This window comes from Lutra lutra, chromosome 9, assembly GCF_902655055.1.
Source record: "Lutra lutra chromosome 9, mLutLut1.2, whole genome shotgun sequence".
Lineage (NCBI taxonomy): Eukaryota > Metazoa > Chordata > Mammalia > Carnivora > Mustelidae > Lutra > Lutra lutra.
The window spans coordinates 66,943,909-66,950,714 of NC_062286.1; the positions used below are offsets into that span (position 1 = coordinate 66,943,909).

At 37.9% G+C, this 6,806-nt stretch overlaps 1 pseudogene; it reads right to left on the bottom strand.

Moving 5' to 3' along the window:
• Positions 1 to 4,969: 4,969 nt before the first annotated feature.
• Positions 4,970 to 5,258, bottom strand: LOC125110013 (40S ribosomal protein S29-like; annotated as a pseudogene).
• Between the last annotated feature and the right edge of the window lie 1,548 nt (positions 5,259 to 6,806).

The following is a 6,806-nucleotide window of genomic DNA, read 5'->3' on the forward strand; positions in this document are numbered from 1 at the left end:
ACTTATTTGTATATAGAATCATAGAATTGTAAGTTGTCTTGAAGACTAGAAGTCTTACACGCCACTGTTTAGTCATATCTATTCATCTTTTCTTGTTTGTTCGCATGTGTATTTTGGCAAGAACTCCTGCCTTGGACAGATGGGGGGCTGAGGGGTATCGTAGAGCCCTGAGTTCCTGGGTTGGAAGCGGGCATGCGGCTGTGATAAATGGAGCCAAGAGGGTAATTACCAGGTCAGTTTCCTATGGAGTTACTGGGTCAGTAGTGCCAAGACCAATAGTCTAGGGTCAGGATGCCAAAATCAGAACAAGCAGAAGAGGAATCTCAGGTTCAAAGCTGATCTGTCTGACAGAGCAGGCAAATGCAAAGAGAGTTCAAACAGGGAGGGAGGCAGACGAGCCAACAATGATCTTTGACAAAAAGTACATACAGTTACATTTCTTTTTTAGCCTGGTTACTGCTGAAAGAGTTGGTACATCCTGAAGAAACTGATGCAGCTAGGGAGTGGACATTTATAAGGTCCCAGAGTTCGCTCTCATCCTGAGATTGAATAAGTGTTTGCTTATATTTTCTTCTAGTGTTAGTACTTGAAATTTTATATGTAATTGTTTAATCCCTCTGGTTAAACTATCATATCTCTATGCATGGGTGAGATTGGTTTATACTGTGCTAGCTTCTTCAGGTTTTATTAATAGGCTATTGCATAGTGATCAAGCACAAGAATTCTGGAGTCAGACTCCATGGGTCCCAATCTTGGCTTTACCAATAAGTAGCAGTATTACTTAACCTCTTGATATCTCACTCTCTTCTCTATACAATGCAGCTAAAAATATTACCTACCATAGGGTTATCACAGCAATTAAGTGAGATCTGGATGTAAAGCTCTTGGCACAGTTCTGATAGAAAGTAGGTCCTGAATAAGTTTTAATTCTTTTATTAGTATTTGCAGCATCAGAAGGAATTACAAATAAGAAAAGAAGGAAGGCTGGAATGACCCCTATTATGTTGGGTGGGAATAAAAAGTATCAGGAGCAAGACAGTGAAATAGGAGTTTTCTGCTTTTGTCTCACCACAGAATCAGTTTTGACAATCATTCACAGATGAGAATACCTTTGTGGGTGTCTGGCAGTCCATTGGAGGAGTTCTGGCACATCACTGGAACAAAAAACCTGAGAATAGACACAATGAAGAGGGCAAGAAGAACAGTTTTACTTTATTTGCATAAGTTCTGGGGATCTAACATACAACATGGTGGCTATAATTAATATTACTGTATCATATACTTGAAATTTGCCAAGTCTATAGATCTTAAGCATTCTCACCACATAGACAAAAAAAGATACTTATGTGAAACAATGTATGTTTTATTGACTTAATTATGATAATCATTTGACAATCTATACATATATCAAATTATGTTGTACACTTAAATATATATAATTTTGCCAATTATACCTCAATAAAACTGATTTAAAAATAGTTTTGGATAAATAGAGGTGTGTGCCTATAGATAGATACAGATATTAATATATGTGTGTATACATATATTTCCTAGCTCTGTCTGCTGAGAGGGCCTAGAAGCAGTGATACTTCAGTACCAACAAACGTACTTGGTGCCCAGATTTTTTTCGATAAATACACTTTTCCAAAAAATAAAGAGAAACCAAACCTCCTTAGAGAAATGGCGGGTTCCAGGGCTGAAACAGAGAGAGAACAAAAGGAGCCTGGAACAATCTTGTAATGCCAAAAAATAGGTGGTCAAAAATGATGAGGGCATGTTGAAAGAACATAGGAACCAATATGGAGGGGGTCCCAATGTCTAAATCTGGGACAATTCATGCAAAAAAAGTAATGATAACATATTATAACCCATGGAATAAAAATGATGTCCATAAGTTCATCTTATTAAAAAATTGAATAAAAACAATCGGTGGAGTAGAGAAATCTCTTCATTAAAATAGAATCTCAAGAAATGTTGAAGAAGTGATAGAAATAAGAAATCACCATTTGCCAGACACATAGTAAACATTGTTTCCGCCAAGAATCATTAATGGATGCCAAGAGTAGTGGGCTAGAGTGTAGAGAAGTGGGATTTTTACATAATGTCAAAGTATCTCCCCAGAAAATACTTACTTATGGCAAAGAGAACAAGTGTCAAGGTCACGACAGGCAAATGAAAGTTGAGAAACTATCCCATATCAAAGAGACTGAGGAGACATGGAAACCGAATGTATTGTGTGATCCTGAGTTGTTGCCTCCTGGTCCAAGTAAAGGAAGACATTAGTGGACAGTTGACAAAAGCTGAATATGGTCTATAGATTAATTAGTGGCATTTAATTGTGTTATTTTCTCAGTTTTGATCATTAGAATGTGATTATGCAACATTTAGCATTTGGGGAAGTTGAGTTAAGGGTATACAGAAATTCCTTGTACTGTTTCTGCAACTCTTGTAAGGCTGAAGTAGTTTCATAATGAAAAGTTAAACAGACAAAAAATTTTTTCCTGTTCACCAAAACCTTCCCAGATCTTCTAAGATACGTATTAGTAACAGATATTTTATATAAAGTTAGCTTAGTTCTATTTTACAGAACCGGGATTGTATTATACATGGCTCTATTTTGTTTCCACTCAACAAATGTATTCAATTCTTTTTGGATGTTGGTTCGACTCACAATGACCTAGTTTAACTTCCTTCTCCTTGAAGATGGGCCCCCACACAACCATATCTCTACTTGTATGACTTCATTCCCTGACCACAGATGATCACATCATGCATAGAAATCAGACCCAAAACTGCTCCATCCGATGTTTCTACCAGGAATTTGAACTTGAGGCCATAACATTCTTTTTCTGACTGATCCACTGTCTTGAGTGAAGTAAAGTTTATAACTTCAAAGCTGGAGTATAGTGGTAACCTGATGGGCAAATTGAGCAGCAGAGACAGTTGTTAGGCAGAGAAATGACAATTCAACAGAGAAGCCAAGACAGGAAATGAGAAGGCATATCCTGGGTTCCTGGTTGCTAACCATGTTAATACCCCATGATTCTTCTGAGGTATTTCTGCCCTCAGATTCTGGAAGACACATTGAATCCTTAGATTACATTCTCCTTCTTGGCTCCAAGAAGCTGCCAAGAGGCTGACACCTCACTAGCTGTGTTTACAGAAATTATTTTTTATAAAAAAGTGTTAACTATTGATGAAATGAAAAGATAAAAAGGAAACAAGGCATCACAGAGGTAGCCACTGCAGGAAGCAGATACCACCATTAGGGTTGGAGGAAACAGAGGAACATGGTTGGGACTGTTAAAACTTGAAAACTTGGAGGAGGAACCAGGAAGAAATGAAGATCTCAGCCCCAACAGCACAAAGCACACTAAGGAGGGGTGGGCAGGAAGCAGAGAGATAGTCAGAGGATAACTGGCCCGGCAGCTCAGATCATTTTCTGTCCCTTGCAAACAAAGCATTCTAATAAAAACTGCAATATTTTATGCAAATTTTGCATGGCAATATTGATATTCTACAAGAGGATTTCAAATGGTTGCACAGTACTTAATTATATACCTGTATCCCAATGATTCACGGTCCTCTTCTTTTAAATCTTTTGGTTGTTTTTAGTTCTTCACTATTATGTATAACATAGCTGTGAACATCCTTCCAGGGGCACCTGGGTGGCTCAGTTATTAAGCATCTGCCTTTGGCTCAGGTCATGATCCTAGGGTCCTGGGATTCAGCCCCACATCAGGCTTCCCACTGAGCAGGAAGCCTGCTTCTCCCTCTCCCACTAACCCTGCTTATATTCCCTCCCCCTCTCTCTCTTTGTCAAATAAATAAATAAAATCTTTAAAAAAAAAATACTTCCATGTTCTTCATTGTATGTTTATCTTCGTATGGATCTTTAGTTCTCTGAAAAAATTGCTAAACTTGCAGGTCAAGTAGATGCATTTATTTTATTATTTTTTTACTAAAGATTTTATTCACTTATTTGACACAGCATGGGGAAAGAGAGGGAGAGAGTACAAGTGCAGGGAGTCCCCTCTCTGCTGAACAAGGAGCCTGATGTGGGACTTCATCCAGCAACCTGGGATCATGACCTGAGCTGAAGGCAGACGCTTAACCGACTGAGCCACCCAGGCCCCCAAGTAGATACACTTTAAAAAACAAAGCTTTGTGTATCGAAAATTGTCAAATCGACAGAAAAATTACATGAGTAGTATAAATGAAGCCTAGGTTCAACAATTATTACTTTCTCCACTTAATTTTCTCTTTCTTTCTCGAATCATGTAAGGGTAATTTGCATATAATAAAAAGCTGTACACTTATAGTCATTTAAAATATTTAATTCCAGTGGAGTTAACATGCAGTATTAGTTTCAGGTGTACAATATAGTGATTCAACAATTCTATATGTTACTCAGTGCTCATTATGATAAATGTACTCTTAATCCCCTTCACCTATTCTACCCATCCCCCCACCAATCACGCCTCTGGCAACTCTTAGTTTGTTCTCTATAGTTAAGAGTCTGTTTGTCTCTTTTTCTTTGTTCACTTGTTATTTTTTTTTCTTAAATTCCACACATGAGTGAAATCATACAGCTTTTGTTTTTCTCTGACCAACTTATTTCACTTAGCATAAAAAGGTATACATTTTAAAGGCTTTTAATTCATATGGCCAAAATGCATTTCAGAAAAATTGTACCGATTTACACCTATTAACAGCATATGAAATCGTTTCTTCCCTAACTCCTATCCTTCCATTTCTGGCCAAATACAGTCTTAATTACTGTAGCTTTAAAATATAATACATTTTAAGATACATGAATGGCTTAGTTAGGCATCAGACTCTTGATTTTGGCTCAGGTCATGATCTCAAGGTTGTGAGTTTGAGTCCCACCTGGGCCTAATGAAAAAGGTCCTTATAAGTTAGAGCTGCATACTGGAAGTATTTGAAAGGATGCATCTAAGATTTGCTCTTTTTTTTTTTTTTTTAGAGTATTCTTAATTTATGTACAAGGAGTTGCCATTAAGGTAGATATCTTGGATATCTGCAGTTAAGGTAGATATCTTGGATGACCCATTGAAAGAAGTCCACTTAATCCAACTTAATGAGGCCAATATCCTTCGAGTACTGACGGAAACCCTGGCGACGCATACTGAGGCAGTATTTCCAGATCAGACCAGGGTGGTTTGAGCAGACCCGGCAGGAACGAGAACTCCTGCTAAATGTCCACAATCGCTCCAAAAGAGATGCAGGTGGCCCATCCTGTTCTCTTGGAGGCAGCAAGGCAAAAAGTAAGATTTGCTTTAAAATACACGAGCCAAAAGAGGAAAAAACGGGGGCAGGAGGTAAATAGATAATACAAGATCAAAAAGAGAATGATAACTATTGAACTGCATCATGGGTTTATTACACTAATTTCTCTATGTTTGAAATTTTCTGTGGTAAAAGGTAAGAGAAAAAGAAATTCTCTTAAAACTTCCATTAAAATAATAGATTAAGGACACCTGGGTAGCTCAGTTGGTTAAGTGTCTGCCTTTAGCTCAGGTCAGGATCCTGGAGTCCCAGAATTGAGCCTGCCTCTCACTGTGACCCTCCCTCCTCTCGTGGTCGCTCTCTCACTCTCTCTAAATAAATAAATAAATAAATAAATAAATAAATAAATAAATAAAATAATAGCTTAAATCAGAATCACTTGACGTCATTACTATATAAAATCTTGCTGTCAGTATTCACAATATATTTACTTATTGGCTTTATCCCATGATAGACATAAAGTAGTTTCAGAATTTCTAACCCATTCCCTTCTGAAGAACAAAATTATTAACTATAGTACAATATTCATGCATAGCTCTATTTTCTTTTTAGCCCTAGTGCAGGGGTGTGCAAACTTTTTCTCTAAAGGGCCATATAGGAAGTATTTTCAGTTTTGGGTATCCTACCATCTCTGTTGCAGCTACTAACCCTACCATTGTACTGCAAAAGCAGCTATATGCAACATATAAATGAATAAGCGTAGATGAGTCTAATAAAATTTAATTTGCAAAAGTAGCCAGTGGACTGGATATAGTCTGTAGGCCTTAATTTGTCAAACACCTCCTTAGAATATGTAGTCAAAATATTGATGTCCAAAGTTACCTGGATGAGTTTTTGTCTGTCCTTCAGTGCGATTAGGTTACTCTTTTGTAATATAGTTGGGCTCATTTGCTACTATCTGTATTCTATTTTGGTGTCTCTCACATCCTGGTTGAATTAGATAACTTATTTTTTGCAAATGTGAAACATTAACATGGTTCTAAAAGTCAGCACTATCCAAGGAAGTTTACCTACAAAATTCTCAGTACCCTCTCAGTCCTTTTACCCTGTTCCTACTCTTCTTACTTCTTTTCCACTTTGCTCTCATCCACTCCCTGTAGGCAACCAACCTCACTGGTTTCTGGTTTATTCTTCCTCCCCTCTCCCTTCCCTTCACTTCCATTCCCCTCCTTTCTTTTTCTTTTCTGTCCCTCCTCCTCCTCCTCCTCTTTCTCCTTCTTCCACAAATAAGCAGATAGAGATGTATTTTCTTTTCCTGTTTTTCTTACATGAAGGTAAATACCCTTCTGTATTTTGCTTTTTGCACTAAAATTTTTTTTAAGATTTTATTTATTTATTTGACAGACAGAGATCACAAGTAGGCAGAGAGGCAGGCAGAGAGGGGAGGAAGCAGGCTCCCCGCTGAGCAGAGAGCCCCATGTGGGCTCAATCCCAGGACCTTGGGATCATGACCTGAGCCGAGGGCAGAGGCTTTAACCCACTGAACCACCCAGGTG